The following is a 23,018-nucleotide window of genomic DNA, read 5'->3' as shown; positions in this document are numbered from 1 at the left end:
CACACCAGGACTCAGTTGGCCCAGAGCGACACTCGGGGAACATGGTGCAGGGTGGGGGGGCTGTGCTGCTGCTGGAGGGTGGGCAGCAGTGCTCCCCCGAGGGCAGCCCAAGCCACACGACACTGCCCCCAGGAGCCTCCAAGAGCCCACGCACTCCTTGCTGTGTTTGGGGGTGGGGGGCAGGCACGGGAGGACAAGGAGCGCGTGTAGGTAACAGGGAACACAAGCGTGGAAACAGACCAGCCCTCGTCAGAGGTGCCTCTGGCTCCACCCCACTCTGCCATGAGCCTGCAGTGGACTAATCCAGGGCCCCCAGCCAGTCGCCTACAGTGCTCAGTGCTGGGCACTGCAGAGCCCTCTGTGAGTCCTGCACCAGGGGTGCAAAGAAATGCTCGGATGCATGAAAAACGCATGTGACGCATATGTTTCCATTGACTGCCATCATTTAATGAATTGATTTATCCTTCATTTAGAGCAGGTGTGACCCAGTGTAACTCTGGACTCTCAGCAGATGTGAACCTTCTATCAGTCTTGGGTCCACCACTCATGGTCTCCTAACCTCCCTTAGAGGTCAGCAATTTCCGCAAAGGGACAGATGGGAGCACTGTGGGCTTTGCAAGCCTGAACTTCTCAACCCTGCCTGGCAGCTCAAGAGAGGCCGCAGGTATCACAGAACTGAGTGCATCGTGGTTGTGGTCAGTAAAACTTTATCCACAAACACAGTGGGCCCAATCGGTGCATTGCCAGTTTGCCAACTCCTGATATCTGTCATCTGCAACATATTGAAACCTCACCTAAAAAAGCAAAAAACTGGGGACACAGTATTTACCTCAGCATTCTTGCTAGTAGTAGCACATGGTTGTCCCGTTGACACACCACATCTATTATGTCCCTCCCATGCACAGGGTAAGTGGCAGCCAGCCGAGGGTCCCCTGTTGTGCTAGCTGGGAGGGCGGGACCAGGTCATATTCTCCTTGCCGCCAGATGATGGCCCGGTGCTTGCCGTGGCAGGGTTGGGGGTTGCTGGACCCCACTGGACCTCTACTTTGGAGGGGAAAGGCCTTCCTTGGGCAAGCTTCCAGATTTAGATCCTAAACGAGGTGAGCCACCTACGCCGGGCTCTGCCAGCAGTGGAGGACTGGCCTTCTCTGCACAGCATTGCCTGAGTCACAGGGCAGCCTTCCAGAACTTTCTGGGCCTGCCTGAAGCCAGGCCTGCCTCAGCCCCACAGGGAGGCAAGAGCAGCCGGCACAACCTGCAAGCCGCGTCCTCTACGTGAGGAGTCCAGATTCAGCAATCTGTCACCCGCAGCCCACCTCCTGGTGACACAGGGTTCCAGGAGTCAGGTGGCGCGGGCAGGAGGAAGAGCGTCTGTCGCCGTGCCCTGTAGACGGAGATTAGCGGGGACAGGGGATAATTATGGCACTGGCGTCCCTGTACCATGCGTGTCAGGGATAGAGGATTAAGCTAATTGAGGAAATCTCCAGCTCTCCCTCAAAGGCGGCTGCAGAGATGGCTTTATCTTGCATCTCCCCGAGAGAGCCGGCTCGAGGCCTGCCCACATCGCCACTTTGTCCCCAGCAACTCTTTTCAGAAATAGTGTGAGTTGGCGTTAGCCATTCTGCAAAGGAGAGAGGAGCTAAAAATAAGAGCATGTGAAGGAGGTACCGCCTTTCTTCTTCTTCTTTCTAATTTCCAAAGCAAGTTTCCCAGAGAAAGATGGAAAGCTGATTTCCCTGAGATTCCCCGTATCTGTGCACACGGGACAGGTAGAGTCAAGGGGACCAGCAACCCTCCGCTATCTCTGGGAACCTCAGCCCCTGAGAGGGCTGCCTGCAGAGAAAGCAAAGGCTTGGGGCTCATTTATCATCTCTCTCCACTCACCACCGGGTGCCCAGCACCTCCAAACCCCAAGCCAAACTGATGGTCTCACATGAATGAGACATGGTTTGGAGGTTTCCAGGTGACAGATGCCGGAGTCATTGTGGAATGTATTTGGAAAAGAAGTAGCTAGTCAGCAAGGTTTCCTCTTTTTTTTTTTTTTTTTAGATCACAGTCCTATGCCTACCCAGATATTATTTTACCAGTAGACTTTGTTTCCTCCCAAATGAGACGTCTTGTCTGCAAAACACAGTGGCATAATTTTTGCCGTGATGGGCTCTTAGCTGCTTAGAAGATGGGTGGCCAGATGAGTCCTGGAAATATTTCTTCGAGAACTTAGGACTAGAGACCTGACTACCTTCTCTGTCTTTTACAGCTTTCTGACTTTGAGAATCAACTCACTTTGATTTCTTCCTGTGTGATGAGGAAATAACGCCTAGAGTATGAGAACTGTGTGCGGTCACTCGGGAACGGCACCTGGCAGAGAGCGGGCACACAGACGTGGGCGCACCTTCTTCATCACCATCTACCAGAAAAGAAGGCACAAGGTACTTTATGAGTCAGATTCTCCAGAGAAACAAAACCAATGTGATGTGTGCGCATATGCTACTGTGAATGATAGAGATACACAAAGGTGGGGGGAGAGGGAGAGGGAAATTTTAAGGAATTAGTTTCCACAATTATGGGAGCTGACAAGTCCAAAATAAAATACACAGGGCTGGGCAGCAGGCTGGAAATGCTGCCAGGAGGTAGTTGGTGTTATAGTCTTGGGTCCAAAGGCAGTCTTGAGGCAGATATCCTTCATCTTTGAAGGACTTCAGTTTCTTTTCTAAGGCCTTCCACTGATTGGACAAGGCCCACATGAGTTTCTAGAGGGTAATCTGCTTTTCTTGAAGTCTACTGGTTTAAATGTTAACTACATCTAATAAACACTTGCACAGCAACATCTAGACTGGTGTTTGACCAAACAGAGTGGCACCACAATCTCACCAAGTTGGCATATAAAATTAACTATTGCATGGACTGGGGTTGTGGCTCAGCAGTAGAGCACTCGTCTAGCACGTGCAAGGCCCTGGATTCGAGCCTCAGCACCACATAAAAATAAATAAATAAAATAAAGGTATTGTGTCCAACTATAACTAAATAAATAAATATTTTTAAAAATTAACTATTGCAGGTACGTTATCTCTTGCTTCAGAGAAAATTTGACCTGGCCACAAGCAATGATCATTGAATAAATCTGGGATTAACTATATGCTATTAACAGCTCACCTGCTTAACCCCATCAGAACCTTCCAGAGCCACAGGGAAGGAAGACACCTGGTATGAAGCCAATATCCAGGCTGGGAGCTGGCGTCCCAGGTTCAAGTCCCCTCTGCCCTTGATTGGCAGGTCCCAGAGATTTTCTCATTCCTTCGCTGCAGTTCATAATAAACACATCTGGCCTGCCAAATGTGCAGGGGAAATGTGGAAAGGCAAGAATCCAATAAGGTGGCTTTGGGGAAGGGCTTGGTAAGTCAACTTTTAATGTCTTAATATCAGGCATTATCCTTCAAGGCACACAAAGCTCTGGACAGATTGAGTCCAATTATTTGTACCAAAGCAAATAGAAGCAACTGCACTATGCCATAAGTTTGACCTAACTCTAATGCATTAGCTAGCATCATCATTAATGTTTTCAATTAGAATTAATTTTCTCGCCTTCTTGGGATTTAGAATGGCTTTTTTCAATGTGAATTAAACGACCAAGTTGTCTGAACACTAACCTTTCTTCCCCCCTCTCAATAAGTTTCCACATAGAAAGCATTTCATTGCATTTGAGCAGAGCTCAAAGCAGCAGATCCAACAAATGTTTATTGTGGATAATTCATTCATTACACAGATATTTATGGAGGCCTCACCCTGCACGGGGCCCTTGATAAAAAGGGGGATGGTTTTGAGTCCGAGGCTGGCAGTGGGTAGAATAAGCGAGTGATAGATGCCGACTATTTATTTTTTTGTTCATATGTTATTATGTGGCCATTAAAAAAAAAAATACAGGATTAAGCTTTAAAATAAAGACGAGGAAAAATCAACATTCCCCCTGACCTGACAGCTTGTGCAAGGTTCCCAGCCTGTGGCTCAGTTCAATATCACACCAAAGCCAGGGCACGGGAAGCCAGGAGAGAGAGGTAATCATTCTTTGGAAAACTTCACCATCAAAGGAAATTGTCTTGTGTTGTCTCTTAGAACACTTCACACTTCATTGGGAAGCTATAAAAACAATTACCAGGTCATTAGTAAAGGTTATTATTTTTTTTAAGATCCAAAGCACCTCTCCCAGGATGACCTTAGCAGCATCTCAGCGCGAGGTGGTTGCTGTGGTGACACAGAGCTCGGAACGAGGCCGAGGGCCCTGCAGCAAGCGCTCATCCTTTGCTGAGCCTCAGTTTCCTCAGCCCTCGTGGTAGCCGGGACTCCCTGCCCATCTCGTGGGGCTCTGGACAGGTTGAAATAAAATAGCTTGGGAATAACACCCTGCTCCTGCCTGACACCCACAAGCAATGTCTTCCCTTCCTTGGTCCCTTGCGTTTGGGGTCAGAGATGTGAACAGACAGGGCAGAAAAATCTGGAGGTGGCCCCAGGTCGATCAGGATCAGCAAAGCCGGGCTGCAATGACAACCTGGGACCTCAGCCGTGGAATCCGCCAAGCTCAGTTCCCACCCACGCAGAGACCCAGGCTGGCAGAAGCTCCACCTCAACGCCACTCCCAGACCACAGAGGAAGGACCAAGGGAGCGTGATGAGCTGCATACTAGCTCAGAGTGTCTCTGTGCGGAAGTGAGGTGCGCTATTCCTGCCGCTCAGACCAGAGCAGGTCATGTTGCCACACCTGGATGGGAGGGGGTGGGAACGTGTCATTCTACCACAGCAGCAAGGGCTGGAGGTGGAAGGGCAGACCACGGATGAGAACCCTGGACCCAAACGCCCGTCCATATGTGATAAAGCTTAGGTGGAAATCTAGCAAAAGCTTAGTCTTTGAATCTGTCGCATTGATTCAAATACTTCTCTTTAAACAGTTAACCCTTCGTTCATCCAGCAAGATGGCCATGCGCCTGCAGAGGACCAGGCATGGTGCTGGGCTCTGTGAACAGGATCTAGCCCCTGCCTGAGTACCTGCCTTCTAGAAGGAGGGCAGCAGCAGTTAAGCAGAACACGGACCCTGTCCCTGGGGACAGTGGGCTACAAAGAAAAGCAGAGCAAGGAAAGGGACTCGGTAGAGTCACTGAGGGACCTGATGTGGGCTTGCGAAAACCAAATGAGTCAGATGGTGTCCCCAAATTGTACTTTATCCCTCCCCACCCTCTTAGAGCTTTCCGGAAGGCAACATGGCTGCTTCGACACAATGACAACGGTGAGACCAACCTGAACCCAGGAAGACCCAGCGCGCTCTCCCACCCCCTCCCTCCCAACCTCCTCCTCCTGCCAGGCAGGATGGGAACAGCCTCCCCTACTCACCTGTGATGCGTGTGACATGCAGGTCTAGGTTAGGGGTGAAGGTCACTAGCATGGGGTAGGGGCTGGGTGCAGGGAGGTCACTTCCATCTTCTGATGGCCCTGGCTGGGTGCTGTCCTTGCACCTCCCCTCAGGCTTCTCCACATGGGGCGGGGGCGGCGCAGTCATCCCAGCTTGCAGACCAGAAGAGCAAGGTGCCTGGGCCATTCATCCCTGCCCAGCTTCCTCCCTCCCTTTGCACGGGAGGAGGGGGGCGGGGGGTGGGGAGGACGTCCATCCTTCAGCAGCCAGCTTTAGGCCTGAAGGTGGGTCTCATGGTTTGTTGTTAGGGGTGGAGCTCATGTCATATTCTAGAAATGACTGCGCTAAGGCATCGCACACTGCAGAACCGTTAGATGTGGAATAGGTTGTGCATACAGCACGTGGAGAGGGGCTGTTGGGCTGCCAGTGTTTTGCATTAGAAAACAGAGGCTCTGAGAACTATGCTCTCACCCCTGCACCATGTCACCTCCATTACCCACGCTCCCTTTCCAGCAAGGCCGTGGCTGCTGCTCCTCCTCCCACAGCACCTCCCAAACAGACTGTCCACAGGAACCCTTTTCTGTCCCAGACTCCTGTGAGGATCTGATGAGAGGCAGAGATTCCCCTAAAAGAAAAACGCTCTCGAAAACATAAGGGAAAGATTAAGTGTGTGCACTTCGTGTGTTTAACATTTCTGTTAAGTCATCTCTCTCACTTTTAATTGACGATGCAGAAATTGATAGCTAATCCAGTAAGGAAAAAAAATGTGCAATAAAACAAGCTGATATTTTTGGTGGGGAGAAGTGGGGGGGGAGGGTAACAGGGAAGGAACTCAGGGGCACTTGACCACTGAGCCACATCCCCAGCCCTATTTTGTATTTTATTTAGAGACAGGGTCTCACTGAGTCGCTGAGCACCTTGATGTTGCTGAGGCTGGCTTTGAGATCCTCCTGGCTCAGCCTCCCAAGCTGCTGGGATTACAGGCATGTGCCACTGCACCCAGCTCAAGTCAATCTTAAATATGCTCAAAAGTCATTTCAACTTTAAAACCATGATGGTTTTTGCCTTGAAACAGAAATTGAAACTACAGGATACCTTTGGCATGGTCTGTGCATGGCAGATTTGATATCCATTTAGTTTGACTTTCCTTTTGAACATATCAAATGCTGACTCACAGGAAATCAGTGCCTCTGGTTCTCTTTGCTACATGAGACAAAATGAAGACCTGTGCTAACAAGCCATAGCATTCTCCAAGGCAGAGGTTAAATCATGGGTCCTATCCACAATGGTAAATTACTTCCAAGTGTAAGTAACAAAATACCTAATTAAATAAGTTTGAACTCAGAATGTCTCTTTCCCGATAATAAGTCTGAAGAAAGAGATCTCCAGTGTTAGTTCAGCAGCTCAGCAATGTCAGAGTTCTAGGTCAGCTGCTCTGAAATTCTCTTGGCTTCTCCCTCATGGTCACAAGGTGGCTGCAGTAGTTCCAAACAACACATCTTCACATTAAAAAGACATGTCAACAATTCCAGAGGGGTGTTGCCTCAATGTTTTTTGCTTCAGTGTTCTTTACTTTAAGTCCCAAACAAGCTAGGATGGGTTCATGAAATAAGGACTTCACAAAATCTCTTCAACGGTATGACTGCTTTTATTTGGAGGATGAATGATCAATTGTGTAAGATGTTTCAACAAAGGGATGGTACACTGAGACAAATACAAGTTTATGTATAGTTGCAGCCTTTTTAAATATCAAGGTTTTTCATGAAAAAATATCTGCATTGTCCACTGTCAGGATGGAGAGACATAATTTTGCTTCGGAAGCAGCACTGGGGCGTCTGGTAGGGAGTCCTCATATCCAGTGAGAGGGGATGGGAGAATGTGGACATCACTTCTTTTCACTGGTATTTTCCCACCTCAATGGGCCCTTGGTAAACAAAGGCAGGGAGGCACATTCACAATGAGAGTGTGTGTTGCATTCGTTCCTGTCAACGGGAGGCTCCTCTCATGATGGGTTGACGGGGGGGTGTCACTGGGTGTCAGTTACTAACCTTGAGCCATAACAGTCTTTCCATCTACCTTGGTTTGTGATGAAACGCAAATAAAAATATTCTCACATTTAAGGAAAACATGTTTTCACAAGTTAATTTCCAGAAACAAAAATCTGAAAGAAAATATCTGTCTTCCTGCAGGAGATCCTTCCTAGACTACAGGCTAATGATTGTTTGCCCACAATCCATTTTTCTTGGGGTGGCAGGACATGTCCTGAGACCTCAGGGTGTTGCCCCCAAGAGCATCCCCGTGCAGGACATGCCAAGAGAATGGGGTGCAAAAGGGCGGCTACCCTCCACCACCCCGGCACAGGTGAGGGAGGCGGGGGAGGGGCTTCTCCTTGGGGGCACCTGGCAGGAGGGCAAGCTTGGTCTGCAGAGGAAGGGCACAGCTTTGGAGGCCGGCTTCCCCACGGGGGATTTTGTTAGATCAGTTCTCGTCCCTGAACTGTTATTTCCTTACCTGAATAATGAGGGTAGTTATCACTTCCGGTGGGACTGAGCCCTTTGAAATTACCAAAATCGATTCTGTGTTTATAACCAAAAGTCATCGAAGAACATTTTACTACCCACAAGTGGCCTTTGAGCACGAGGCCAGCGTGCATCTCCCCGGGGAAGGCAGGAGGATGGCAAGCCGACTGTGGGCTTCTGCCTCCCACGGGCCAGCAGGGCCCGGCCTCCACTGCTCTTTTGGAGGCTGCTCAGCCAGGGAGGTCCATGAAGGTCCATGTCTCATGCCAGCCCCCAAGCCCTCCAGGAGACGATGCTGTCTCCCCCGTCCAGCTGCAGGATGGCGAGGCAGCACGGGAAGCTGGCCTTGGTTACACTCAGGCCAGAGTGAGAACCAAGAGCCACGTGGACGTCCAAGCCCGTGGCCATGTCTTGGGCTGGCCTCCTCCAGCCCTTCCCAGCACTCCACCTGCCTGTAGGTCTGCTCACCGCAGTGCCACAGCCCGAGCAGAGAGGCCCCTCCCCAGGACCCAGGAGAGGATCTGGGGCATCATCCTGCCGTGGGACCACTAACCCCAAGATCCGGGTCCAGCCGGCCTCCCCTCATCCTGCTGATGTTTCCACTCTATTATGTTGACATTTATTTATTATATCTCACTATATCAGATTTCCATGTATTTATTACGTTATGTTCTCTCTACATCATCTTTACATTTTTATGACATTTCACTCTGTTAGACTTAACATTTATTATTGTTATTTTATTTTCGCGGTCGCCGTTTCCGTTGGTCTTATCTGACCTCCACTCGGTGGCTCAGGTGTGTCCCTAACCAAGCTCCCGCGGCTGGCTCCACTCATGGAACACGTTCATCTCCGCGTAAGCAGGCAGCGTTCCGAGGGTGGCAATGAGTGGGAATGTGCCTGCTGCAGTGCCCACGCCAAGTGCATCTTCCTGTCTCACTGTGTCACCTACCAAAGGTCCTTCCTCCTGCACAGGGGACCTCCTGGCTGCTGGCCACCAGCTTCCTGCGTGGCTAAGGGTTCGGAGAAGTGTTGGCCTCCCATTAAAGGAACCCAGCTCTGTGCCTCTCCGTGACATCCCACCTCCCGCCCCTGAAGCTGTGAAGGGCACAGATGGCACTCCTGGTTTCCACAGCCCGGGGAGTCAAGCAGCCAGGTTCTGTGACTCCTAGGTGGCTTCAGTTCCTGGGGTCACCTGCAGATCCCCTGTCCTCTTGTGCCATCCTCAGTCTGTTGCCCACTGTGCACGTGGGTCCTTCCTCAGAAGTCCCCTTGAAAGTCACAGCAAAGGAGATGAGGAAACGCGCGTCCAGGGCTCTTCTCCAGCCCCTCCGGCTGGCTGGCCGGCCAGTCTGCCCTGGTCCACTCTGCGTTCCTGGCCTCTCCCCTCCCACCCTGCTCCTGGCCTTACTTTGTAGATCTGGGCACTCCCTGGGCAGGACGGAGCTGGAGACTCAATGAGAATCAATCAATTAGCAAACGAGGAGGATTTCCTCAAAGATCATAGAGAGAGGAATCCAAGAAGGTGCTTTCAGATGGAAAAGGGACCTTCAGGTGGAGTGGTTTATTCAGCTAGCATTCACATAGCTCTTCCTGTCCCAGGTTCTGCTTTGAGGGCTTGACAAATACTCCTCATGAGCTCTCAACACCCACCCTATGAAGTAGGTACCCTTGTCATTCTTATTTTACAGAAGAAGAAACTAAGTTCAGAGAGGTTGAGCCATTTGTCTAAGATCCCACAGCTTATGAGCAGGACAGCAAATCTAAATTCAGACTGCCTGCTCCAGAGTGCCTGCTGTTACCCTTGCCCTCTGGTCCTTCCTGTGGGGTTTATGACCTGCATTTCCTTTTATGATATTCAAGACGTTCAAGTAAAGGTTCAGGCCACATTGACTTTATCTAAGATACCAACTTGAGACCCCAGTCTGTGGTGCCCCAGAATATTTGGCTTTCAAGACAATGCCTGATTGATAGACGTTGCTGAAGACGGACAGCATCACTCACAGGATGGGATCGCAGCATGATTTCAGTCCTCTGCCTCGTCTCCGGCCTCCCCACCAGCCTCCCCACCAGCCTCCCCACCCTCCCCTCATCCTGCCACTCTCCTCCAGGGTTTTATTACACAGCTTTTATCAAGTGGCTCCTCTCCAACACGCATGCCCACACCCATCCTTGTGCTCAGATGGACGAACGTTTACAAATTTCCTAGAATTCTTCAGACAGTTCTAAAAGTTCCCCGTCGGTTGAATTCTTTGTTCCTCCACGTGCTGGGAAGATGAATCAGTCTCCCCAGAATGGTGTCCATAGGGTGCTGACAGGCAGGGGTGCACACCCACCATCCCAAGGAAGCAGTGTTCAGAGTCACCTTTAAGAGTCGTCGTGGACAAAGACCGCGGCCTGCAGCGTGCTGACTTCTCTCCATCCAGTCTCCTTGCCGTTCACGCTACTGTAAGCAGAATCTAGATGTTGGTGCTTCCCAAATAGAATTGTTTATTGCTGAATCCCTGAAAAGCCAAGGCAGAGATACTTTTCCAAAATCTGGCCACTTCATATCAACAGCAACTGGGGCCCAGCGGAGAACGTTACTTGCCATTGCCAAATTGCAAAGATGTCCTCTCTCGAGTTTCCAAAAAATACCTCCTCGCTGCAGCATTCTTCGCCTCAAAGAAGAAGGGCGAAGGGTCACAACAGTCACGGTGCGAAGGCAGCAGACATTAGTCACGCGGGGAGAGGTCGCAGATAGATTTTAAGAGACACCGCAAACGTGGGCCCGTGTGGTGTCCGGGGGCATTTTTGTTTTAGCAGATATATCTTGGGATCTTTGAAGGAAGGGTTGCACTGCCAACTCGTCAATTAATCAACCATCCCAAGGTCGCCAGGGACGATGTGGATTGAGCCCAGGCAACAGGGGCCTGGAGGAACCGGCTTTAATTAAAGGATTTGTGCAGTAATGGAAGCCTCAAATCCTTTGAGCAATGTTGCATGAACTGGGCCTTTCAATCCTGGTGTGCATCTGCCATGGCTGCAAAACAGCAACAAATATCCTGACCAAGCACTTGGAGGAAGGAGGCTGCTACCCCATTTAAAACCCCCACTGAAGGACACACCGTCGGAACGAGACCAAGCAAATGAAAAAGAAAACTGCGCTCCGCAGCAGAGCAGGCTGCCCGCCTTGCAGACTCTTGTCATAAAGCCCTGATATGGTCATTACTTTTTAAAGAGTTGCTTTGTGGCCGTAAGTGTTTTGACATTATCTGCACTTCAGATACTCACCGGGCATCAGGGCTGAATTGCGACCCACAATGTGGATGAGGTCATCAATATCTGACAGTAAACCCTCTTGGAGTTTGTGGGGCTCACACATTAGGGTCCTCTGGCAGAATTCTGTCCTGAGATGTTTTGTGACATGAAAATATATTCTTGCAGGACATCGGTAGGTTTCTGAGAGGGTCAGCTGCTTCATCTTGACCACAGGTGCCCTCTCTGGGTCCACTGCACACATGGCCTCACCTGGCCAACCAGCCAGGACATTTTTAAGTTCAGATATTCCCCAAAGCTATACTCACCCTCTTTCTGTCATTTGGCACACCACACACATACACACACACACACACACACACATACACACACACACACTTTCCTCATACCCTCACGTTGTCTTAAAGTTTGGGGTACAGTATAGCAAATAGGGGCTAGAAGAAAGGCCAATTCCTGGTCACTAACAGGAACCCCACTTTGCTATTAATTGCTATACATCATTTATCAAGTACCATCACCAGGAAACTCAGGGCCTCTGTGACATTCCTTGGTCCTCCAAATCTTCTCAAAAAACTGTGACTTAACTTTCAAAAATCATTTTTTTAACAGTGGTTGTTATAAGGTCATCTTTATGTGTTTTGACAAACTGCTTTCGAATTCACATATATCATCCAATGGCTCTCATCCAAGTACCCGTGGGCTGGGCTGTTCTCAGAGCTCAGAACTGAGATGGCAGTCGGCTTTCTCAATCACAGATATGTACAGAACCCGTGTCCGTCTGGCTAGCCGACCATCATAAAATCCAGTGGACTTGGGGCTAAAGCAAAAGACAGCTGTTTTTCACAGTTCTGGGGTCCGAAGCCAGCAGGGCGGTTTCAGGGGACAGCTCACCTCCTGGCTTGTAGATGGCCGCCTTCTCTGTGTCCTCACACCGCAGCGAGAGGCAGAGCACTAAAGTGTCTCTTCCTATGGGGACACTGATCCTACTGAGTCAGGACTCTGCCCTTATGACTTCCTCTCTGATTTCATTAATTTCTTGTTATATAATTCGATTTGATCTCTTTCTCTTTGTGTGTCTGCTTCAGCCTTTTACTTTGAAGTTACAAAAGGACTTAAATAAAACATAGTTATGAGTCTGCTTGAAGCAGATAACAACTTTTACCAAATAACTCCTTCTCTCCTTCACTTTTTGTTATTAATGTCAAAACTGACATCTTCTTATATATTAACATGTAATATTAATTAAGATATTATACTTATTTTAAATACGTTGCCTTTTAACTCTTATACTAGATTTAGCAGTGATTCATAAACAAACATCACAGTAGTAGAGCATTCTGGATTTGATCATACTCTTATGTTTACACTGAGATTCATGCTCTATAGAGCTTCCTGTTGTAAGAGTCCTTTCATTTCAACCTGGAGAATTTCCTCCATGTCTTGTAAGGTAAGGCTAGTGCTGACGAAATCCCTCCGCGTCTGTTTGTCTGGAAAACTCTTTGTCTTTCACTTCCCAAGGGACACTTGGGTAGTGTGGGTTGGCAGTGTTCTCTTTAGCACTTGGCATAAATTATCCCACTTTCCCCTGACCTGAAAGATTTCTGCTGAGAAATCTGCTGCATCTGAAGGGGGTTCCCGTGTATATGATGAGCTTCTTTTGCTGATTTCAAAATTCTCTGTTTGCCTCCGACTTTGGAGAATTCAACTACAATCTTCGTCTCAGTGAGGATCTCTTCATGTTGGATCTTTGGGGGATTCTTTGGGATGCATGAATCTGCGGGACCATTTCTCTCACCAGATCTGGAGACTTTTCTCACAGTATTTCTTTAAACGTTATGTCTTTCTCTGTCCCTTTCTTTGTTAACCCTTTCCCTGCTGCTTCTGGAATTCCCAGAATATACTTTGGCTCATTCAATGATGCCCTCTAAGTCCTCAGGCTGTCTTCATTCTTTTTCATTTTCTTTTTTCCAGTTGGCTCCTTTGACTTCTTGATTTCAAACAACCTCTCTTCCAGTGTGCTTGATTTCGTCTCCTGACTGATCCAGCCTGCTCTGGAAGCTGTCACTGGGATTTTTTCCCCTCTGGTCACTATGTCCTTCACCTCCGGAATTTGGTTCATGGTGATAGTTTCTATTTACAAACTTCTGATTTTGTTACAAATTAGAAGGTAATGGATATGTTAATCAGCTTGCTCGTGGTAATCATTCCAAAATATTTATTTATATCAAAAACATCATTTTTCCGTGCCTTGATATATAGGATGTTAACGCGTCAATTTTGCCTCAGTAAAGCTGGGAAAATGGAAAGGGGACAAAGAGAGATTCTAGAGCTTTCCTGCTATCCTATACCTTCATGTTCTGGTACATTTGGCTTTCTGTGACTTACCAGAATTCTACGTCAGACCTGATCCTAGTTTTAGACATCAAAAGCTGACTCTGAGTGGGGAAGTGGGGAAACAGCTGACCTCAAGGACCAGGACTGGCTTCTACTTTGAGAGAAAGAGACAGTAGACGTATTTCTCTCTATTCCTCCCACCAAGGTCAACTAAAAACCCTGGACATTATATGAATAAAAGTAAGACATAACTGAAAGGTAGAAAAAGACTGGCAGAGGAAAAGAGAGAGAGCACACACGAATTAATAATCCCAGAATGAAGCGCGGTGTCATTCTACGGATCCGGCATCACCAAAAAAATAACAGGGGAGTCATATCTAAGAAATCTCTGGCAAATCTGAGGTGTCAAGTAGTTTCTCTTAAATTATCTTTTACGAGTTTGATTGTCTTACATTTAAATAAGTGCATGATCCACTTGATTTAATTGGGTACAAAGTCTGAAGCTTAAGTCAAGATTCTTTTTTCCCTTTTATGGCCTGTGAATATTCAGTCGCCGGGTATCATTTGCTGAAAACACCATACTGCCTCCGTTAAGTTGCTTTTGCACCTTGGTTGGAATCAAATTTACGTCTGTAGAGTTGTTCACAGTATCCCCTGTTACCTTGTTGATGGAGAGGGGGCGTGGCGCAGAGAGAGACAGAGAGAGAGAGAGAGAGAGAGAGGGTGACTTGAGAGAGCAGGGGGGGATGGGGGAGAGGAAATGAGGGGAAGGAGGGGGAAGGGAGAGGAGGAAAAGGGAACTAGGAGCTGAGGTTACGTGTCCCTGTCACCCTGCAGGTGAGCCCAGGAAAGCAAATACCCATGTTCCCCGTTTCTGCGGCAGGAGGTGACACTTATGAAATCCCCTAAACAAACATAAAAAGTGCATCCAGAGGCCGGTGGGCAGAACAAAAGGCCGATGTCCACCTCAAACCCTGGCAGGCGAGGCCCCTTCCTGGGTCTCCCTGCGTCCAGCTCTCCTTCCTCTCCCCACGTGATCTTGACTGGTCACTCCACTTTCCTTCATGGGATCTGAACCTCTGGGGCCTCGGGTGAGCGTCCGAGCTGAGCACACAGGGGCTTCACCTTGGACTCCACTGCCCTCCAACCTCCTCCTTCCACCACCACACCCCCTTCCCGGTCCTCACTGTCCACACCCTGGACGCCAGCTAAGAAGCCACACAGAGTCCTTGGAGTTCCCTCCAGGCCCACACTGCCTCCAGCCTCCCCCAGTCTGCTCCCCAGGCCTACAGGGGCTCAATGGCGCCAGGCAACCCCCACAGGGGGTGGGGGAGTCACTCACCTCCCAGCCCATTCCCCAAAGGGTCTGGCTCTGGGTTCAGGGGTCTTGTTTTGTTTTGTTCTTCTGTTCTTTTTCTTACTTTCACTTTCACCAGTTTTATTTGCATTGAATTCTGCACATTTTATCACCTGCGGGGTCAGGGATTCCTTGTCACAGTCCAGACCGAACAGCTCTGATCCCCGGGGAGTACTGGTGGATTCCTTGCTTTAAAATAAAAAGACAAATAGAATGTCCCAACCAATGAGAGGGAATAATGCTACAATTAAGTGTTTGGCTTACCTTGAAATAAGAGTAAAGTGTTAGGTCAGAATGGAAGGCCCCGTTGATGGGAAAACCCTTCCTGAGATAGACTCTTCCCCTTAGCTCCTAGATTCTACTGGGAGAAGTTCCCTCCCACTGACCTTCAGAGATGGGGATTGGGAGAGGGTCGTACTTCAAACCAGTGCCTCTATTTCCTGGGAAAGGCTATTTCTCTGTCCCTTGATTGCTCAACACCCAAGTCTACATATTGTTTGCTCTATGCTTTTACTTTCTTTTAATTTTAAAAAATTCATTCTTTTTAGATATACATGACAGTAGAGTGTATTGTAACATACATGGAATATAAATGGAGCATCACTTATTCTGATTAGGATCCCATTCTTGTGGTTGTACGTGATGTGGGGTTTCACTGGTCATGGAAAGTCATGTCTGGTTCATTCCACTGTCTTTCCTATTCTCATACTCCTGCCTTCCCTTCATTCCCCTTTGTCTAATCCAAAGAATTTCTATTCTCCCCTTTATCGTGTGTTAGCATCCCCATATCAGAGAAATTTGGTCTTTGTTTTTTGGGGGGGATTGGCTTATTTCACTTAGCATGATAGTGTCCAACTCCATCCATTTACCAACAAATGCAATAATTTCATTCTTCTTTATGGCTGAGTAATATTTCATTGTGTGCATACATACCCCATTTTCTTGATCCACTTATTTGTTGTAGGACCCTTAGGTTGGTTCCACAGTCTGTCTATCGTGAATTGAGCAGCTATAAACATTGATGTGACTGAATCACTATAGTATGCTGATTTTAAGTCCTTTGGGTATAAATCCCAGAGCAGGATAGCTGGGTCAAATGGTGGTTCCGTTCCAATTTTCCCAATAATCTCCAGACTGCTTTCCAGAGCGGTTGCACCAATTTTCAGGCCCGCCAGCAGGGTATGAGTGTGCCTCTGCACACATCCTCCTCCAGCTCTGCTTTCAACCCACAGATTCTAGAAAGCCCCTCCCCCTCCCCAATAAAACATTTCCATTTCATTGAAGCAGCCTGAGTAGGTATCTAAATCCCATATCCTACTGCATCCCCAGGAACAGCTGGTTCTAGGGCCACAGAACCCCTCGTGCTGCCTACACCCACAGCCACGACTGCGCCTCGGACCTCGAGGATGCGCCCCCTGGAGGAGCCCTTGCGCTCCTACGGCCACTTCTCCTGCCTCCAGTTCTTCCTGCAGGAGGCACCATGGGTATCAACATTCCATCTCCAGGAGCATCGGGAAGGCGGTCTCAGACTCCGGCAGGTCTAGAAAGTCGTGACCTTCCTGATTCCTGATCCAGTGCCCGTTCCACCAGATTCCTATTTGGAAGCTGATAAAAGTTCAAATAATAATGATGCTGATCAAAACAGTACTGACAACTGACATTTCTTGAAAATGCACCATGTGACATATCCCCTTCCTGAAGTACGCACCTTCGTTTTCCATGTGTTACAGATTAAGAATCTGAAGCACGGAGAGGTGAAGTAAGTCGGCCAAGATCACACAGCCAGCAGGTGGCAGAAATGGAACTTGAGCAAAGATAGACCTCCAGAGCCTACACTCTCCACCCGTACACAGGAGCCCTTGTCAAGTGTTCAACATTAGGTGAAGGAGTAACAGTATTTAATTTATGTGTTTTGTTTTATTGATTCATTTCCTGATTCTAAAAGTGATTTACTCATGTTTAGACATTAAGATATGTTGATTCAATGAACTCCTCCAGTAAAATGTGGAATATTACATGGCAAAGAAAGATGTGCTTTATGAAAATTTATATATACAGCAGGAACGGAATTATAAATACAGTAGAAGTGTAACTATGTAAATCCAACATAAGAAAAAAAGACTATAAAGAAACCCACCAAAATAATATTAGTAGTTATGTTACAGTGTGAGATCGGTTTTATTTTTACATATTCTCTATTTCAAAATTCCCTGGGATTTTTTTGAAAAAAAAAAAGTGATGTGCAAAGTTCCCCCAAATGGCTTAACTTGTTACTTTGAATCTTTGGCATTTGGGGAACCACAGAGGAAAAATAATTCATAAAATGCAAAAACCCTGGGAACAGTTCATATTTTTTTTTCTTCTCATTGTGTCAAAACTTCAAGGAATTTGTCTCGATTGTACTAATAAAAACGTGTCCTCCTTTCCATCCCCCTAAGGAATGAAGGGAGGAAGGAAAGAGAGAAGGAGGAGGTAGGTGGGAGGGAGAAAGGAGGGAAGAGGGAGGAGGGAGGGGGAGGGGAGAGGTAGGAGNGTTCATGGCCTCCAATTTTTCTATGTCTGATAGGTTCTTCTTGGGCTTGGCTCCCATCTAAGTTGATTTAAGTCCTTCACATTCTTTCTGAATGAGGTTAAATGATGAAAAATTTTGAATGTATTTCCTCTAGAAGGGCAGAAATTTCATTGTCTAGTTCTTTGTCTTTACTTGCATAAGTTAGGCTTTTAATTATTAAAAAGTGGGCAGTTGTAACCTAATCAATGGATTAATTCATTGATAGAGATAACTGGGTGGTAACTATAGACAGATGTGGTATGGCTGGAGGACGTGGGTCCTTAGGGACATGCCTTTGGGGTTACATTTTGTCCCTAATAAGAAGTTCTCTCTCTGCTTCCTTGCTCCTCTGTTCTGAGCTGCTTTCCTCCATTATGACTTTTTTTTTTTTTCTCATTTTGGACCCAGAGCAATGGAGTCAGCCATCTATGGAGTGAGGCCTCTGGAACTGTGAGCCCTAAATAAACTTTTCCTCCTCTAATTGTTCTTGTCAGATCTTTTGTTAATAGCAATGAAAAAGCTGACTAAAACACTGACCTGATAACAGCATGTCCCACAGCAATCCATGGGAATCTATTTTAGTTCAAGGTCCTCTGGCAGGGCTGCCACTGAATGGCTGTGTCTCTAGGACCATCACCACACAGAACATCACAGCCATGAGTAGACCCTGCCTTATTCCCTGGACTTCAGGTTGATGGTCACATAAACTATCAGAGAACACCAATGAATGTTCTGCCCAGGACCAAACAAGTGTCTGGTATCTATGGTAGTAGAGCTCAGTGGAAGTTAGGGAGTAAATTATTGGCTAATATTTCTCTCTCTTTTAAATAAGCTTTTCATTGTGTCACCCTGAATCTTACTTTGCCCACTTTTCAGAGCCTCTCCATGTCTAGCTGGCTTTAAATATATGTAGGGAGGAAAGTTATTGAAAGGTTATGAAGGGTCATACAAAATTTTTAATTACTTCATCAATTTTACCTTTAAAAACAAAGGAAGAAATAAGTGAAGTTTAAAAAATGCTTTCACATGTTGAGAATGTTCAGTCCTCTGTGATCCAGAAAGACTTGATTTTCTCAACTATTTTGCATGTATTGAAAGGTTTGATTATAAGAAGCCCTTCTGGGTGCTTCTGTTCAGAATGAACATCTCTGGAGGTAGTAGATTTTGGATGTAACTTCTCTCACAGAGGCTGATCCCTAGGTGAGGGGGTCCCAAACTTTGTCCAGCTCTGTTAACAAGTTAATCTTGTTGACAGTGAGTTTCTGAGTTAGCTGGGGGATCCCGGTTTTGTGTGGACTGGGATCACTGATGTATCTTGGGACAGACTGGGGATTGGCCAATATGGGCTGAGTGGAGCTGGCTCTGCAGGCCTTGGCTGGGCTTTCCCATGTGTGTTGAGATCAGCTGATATGGGCTGGTGCATCTCCATGCCTTGCTCTGCCCCACATAGTTCTCATCCTTATCCTACAATCTGTGGGAAAACTGGTCTTCCTTTCCATGTAATGGCAGAGGTATAAGAAAGCCATTGAAGAACAGTTATCTGATTATTTGATTTTCAAAAGTTCACACTTATGACATGTCAATATCTTATTTGGTTGTCTTTTCATTAAGTCATGTTCTTCAGAGGGACTCTAGATTTCATGGAATTGGAATGAAGAGTAAGAGTTGTGATAGAAGCACTCATTTCTTCTGTATGTAGCTCACTTCATCAGCCACGGTGAAAAAAAGTTGAGACATATGAGCTGAGAGAGGTGAAATCCTAGTGAACATCAACCCAGACATGACTAAATGTATATTCCCAAATTACTGAACTCCACTGACCGGGTGAGGAGAAATTCTCCATAGCCCATGATATTCAGTGGGAATAGGGATAGTGCTGAGTGACTGCAGGATTTCAGGGGAGCTCTTCATAGCCAAAGGCCTCCATTTCCCCCTGTGAAGAAGAGGAAATGTGTAAATAGAATCCATATACTGAATCTGGTGAGGCTCAAATTGGTATGAATACTTCAAGTTTGGCAGGACTATGATACTGTTTTAGTCAGCTTTTGAGTTGCTGTGGAAAGAAAACTTAGAGAAGAAAAGTTTATTTGGGGATCACAGTTTCAGACATTTCAGTCCATAGATGGCTAATTTAGTTGCTCTGGCCCAAGTTGAGGCAGATTATGAGGGAAGGGCCCACTGGAGGAAATCTTTCAGTTTATGGCAGGGTCAGGAAGGAGGTAAGGGCAAGGGAGGAGAGAGAGAAAAAGGGAGGGTGTAAAGATCTCAGGAAGAGCAACCCTTCCAGGGAATGCCCCCAGTGACGCACCTTCTCTAGCCCTGCCCCACCTGCCTACAGTTACAATCCAGTAGCCCATTCAGCTGCCAATGGATTGATCCAGCAAATGGACTAACCCACCCATACGGTCAGAGCCCTGATACTGAGAGCCATGCTTTCTACACGGGAGCTTTGGAGACATTCCAGATCCAAACCCTCACTCCTCCTCACCCACATTAGACCTCAGAGAGGGGCAGTCCCCTGCTTCCCAGGCTCCCTTGCTACCCTCCCCTAACCATGTGGAAGTCGCTAGCTTTTTTCTGTCCCCTGCACTTAACCCCATAGCTCACCTCTTACTTGTCCTAGCCAGGAGGTAGCCAGTCCAGCTTTGAACTTGCAGTCCCAGCTCCTCACTGATAAACAGGAAGGAGGCAGAGCCAGGGGAATAGACCCTTCATCCCTCTTTAGAGAGAAATCACGACCTGAACCACTACAGAAGTTCCTGCCTGAAGCTGGGCTGCCCTGGTGGACAACCACCCTCTGTGGCCCTGGCCCGGTGGTCTGCCTGTTGAGACACCGCAGGGGTCTTATTGCCGTGGCAATCTTTCCAGGCTCTAGAATCAGGCTCCTCGTTCCCATGGCCTGGATGATCAGTGAGTGACAAGTGACAAGTGGCAGGAAAAGTGATGGCATCTTTACGGCTGGAGAGCAGGCCATGTAGTAGCCAAACATGGCGAAGCAAAGAGAGAGATCAGATGTGAATATTTTTGTTTAGGGAAGAACTTGGTCATGGGGACTGTTCGTGGAACTGACAGAAAGCATATTAATGAGAAGCCAATTAAGCTTCCGAGGGGGCCGTATCGCCAAGACACTAAGAGCCAGGATTTTGTTTAAGCGTTAAGCCAAGGGTTCTGCACTGGGGGAAATTTTGCATTCCAGAGGACTGTGGCAATGTCTAGATGGTTTGGTTGTCATTTAATTGGAGTAGAGATGCCTCTGGCCACTGACATCTAATAAGTAAAGGCCAAAAGGTCCCTGAACACCGATACACAGGACAGACCCCCCACGACAAAGAATCATCTGGCCCTTCATGTTGACAGTCATGAGCTGGGAACCCTCGGTGTCCCCAACTCTCAACGGAGAAGGGACCCAGAGAATAACAGACCACAGAGAGTTGTGGATGAGGGAGTTTAATTTAGTTTAATCAAGGAAGTTCTCCCACTGGCCAGTGGAGGCTTCACTGGCCTGTTCAGGAGGAGTGCATCATTGCCATGAACCAGGGACTGACATGTGACAACACTGTGCCCTTATCGCCTTGTCCTAGCCCTATTTCATGGTCATACTCGGAGCACAAGGAGGATGGTGGCAGAGAGCTTGACTTTTAGTTTCCAGGTCAATGAACATGAAATACTGCATCTGGACTTGGCAGAGAGATTATTTATCACCCAGAGATTTGGGACATTGAGCTGGACACAGTGGCTGGACTGGGATATGAATTGTCTCCCTTGAAGAGGGAAAATACCTATGTGTGAAAAGAAGGGTGTGAAGGCCATTTGGTGATCACAAGGGCTGAGTACAAAGGAGTTCCCCAAACCCTAACCTAGGTCCCATTTCCCTGTCACCCTTGTGGTTCAGTGTGGCTGTGAATTGACCTCTAATCTCTAGCATAGAAGCACGCATTATGCCCACCATGGCCTGGCCTGCCTATGCAAACCTCCACTGAAGCCCCCTCTTTCTCCCCACATCACCATGCTGATGCAGAGAAGCATGAAGGACTTGGAAGCCCAGTGATGGAGAGAACCGAGGCACCGTGTGGAAGGAACCTGGGTCCCTGCATCCCCACCTGGAGGAGAGCTGCCTGTCAAACAGAAACACCTGTTCAGGGCTTCCTGGGAACCAAGCACAAACTCCTCGTGTGTTAATCATGTCTAGGTAAGGTTTACCTGTTACAATGACTAGCATTACCCTAACTAACATACCAACAGAAGGGACTCTAGTTCAGCTGGTTGGATTTTCACCTCTTCTAGGTGTGCCTGTGTCTTCAACCCACCTTGCAAGGCAAATCCACATGGGGCCCAAAATGTTCACTCAGGTTATCCTCAAATCAGGGCATGATCCCAGAGGTCAGTTTGAGAGGTAGAGGGACACTTTGACAAGGGACTAGACACTCTCTTCCCATAAGGATGCCTCCTGGCCCACTTTCCCAGGAGACCCCAGGTCAGATGCTACCCAGGAGGCTACCAAAACCTGAGCCAAGCACAGCGCCACTTACTCTAGGTCAAAGCCCAGCTTGACCCAGGCCCTGGCTGTAGAATTCTGGATGAGGAGGAGCCAAGGTTGGTTGGCCCAGTGAGGAGGAAGACATCATCTTCCAGGGTGCCGGGCTGGGCCAGGGCTCAGAGAATCCCCTTCTGGCAGAGCAGATCTCCTGTCCTCCAGAATATTCTCTCCGGAAAGAACCTTAGCGGGCACCTAAGCCAACCGCACCAGAACAGCCTCCCCCATAGACATGAAGTCTAATTCAGCCTTGGCTATGAGGGTCTTGGACTCTCAGATACCACCAGTGAAATCTGAAGACAGTACTAACTGAAACACTTTGCTTGTTGAAAAAATGCAAAGTACTGTAAAAACTGCTCTGTGCTTTTCTTTGATTGTGAGCTCCCCGAGTACAGAGAGGGTAGTCCACCCGCATCTGTGTATCCCAGGGACCAGTCACCTCGCCTTGTCCACAGTTGGCACTCAATATACTTGTTGAGTTGAATCTAACTGTCCTAAATGGATGGTCTGGGAGATGGAGTCTCCAAAAGCAGATTCCGTGTTCTAAGGCCCCCTCCCTCTGCAGGGACAAGGACGTGTTTCCTACCTTGAGGAAGCTGCAGCCTCGCCTCCCTTTTCAATTCGCTTCTCCACTGTGACTCCCTTTTTTCTGAGCATTGCTGAACTCTGAGGACCTGCTCTTTCTACCCTAAGTGGACCCATGTGGCCCTGAGATGCCATCAGGTCCAGGAGGTAGAAGCGCCTCTCGACTGGAAAGCCCTGCCCAGCCCGCTCCTCTCCGCCCGCTGCCTCTCTTCTTAACAGTAACTGGACATGGCTTCACGGCAGACCTGGGCTTGGCATCCTCCTGTCTTCTCCCTGAACCTCAGAAAGATCCCAGTTATCTCCCTTTTACACATTCAAGCTCAGACGGGCTCGGGCTCGGGGACAAGCCAAGAGCACACAGCTCCCCCCTCCCCTCCCTGCTCTTCTCCCTCCTCCCTTCCCCCCCCCAAACTCTGCCTGTTTCCTTCCCCAGGGGGAACAAGGGGTTNAGGTAGGAGGGAGGGGGAGGGAGGCGAATTTCCT

General features: G+C 48.0%; 1 long non-coding RNA gene across 1 annotated transcript; it reads left to right on the top strand.

The window, feature by feature from the left end:
* The first annotated feature begins 1,697 nt into the window (after positions 1 to 1,697).
* On the top strand, positions 1,698 to 17,127 carry LOC125610854. The gene is made up of 3 exons (XR_007340906.1): positions 1,698 to 1,769; positions 2,258 to 2,429; positions 16,596 to 17,127. It is a non-coding gene; the product is annotated as an uncharacterized LOC125610854 (long non-coding RNA).
* The last annotated feature ends 5,891 nt before the right edge of the window (positions 17,128 to 23,018 follow it).

This window comes from Marmota marmota, unplaced genomic scaffold (genome assembly GCF_001458135.2).
Source record: "Marmota marmota marmota unplaced genomic scaffold, marMar, whole genome shotgun sequence".
Classification (NCBI taxonomy): Eukaryota; Metazoa; Chordata; class Mammalia; order Rodentia; family Sciuridae; genus Marmota; species Marmota marmota.
This window is presented reverse-complemented; position numbering and strand designations above follow the sequence as displayed.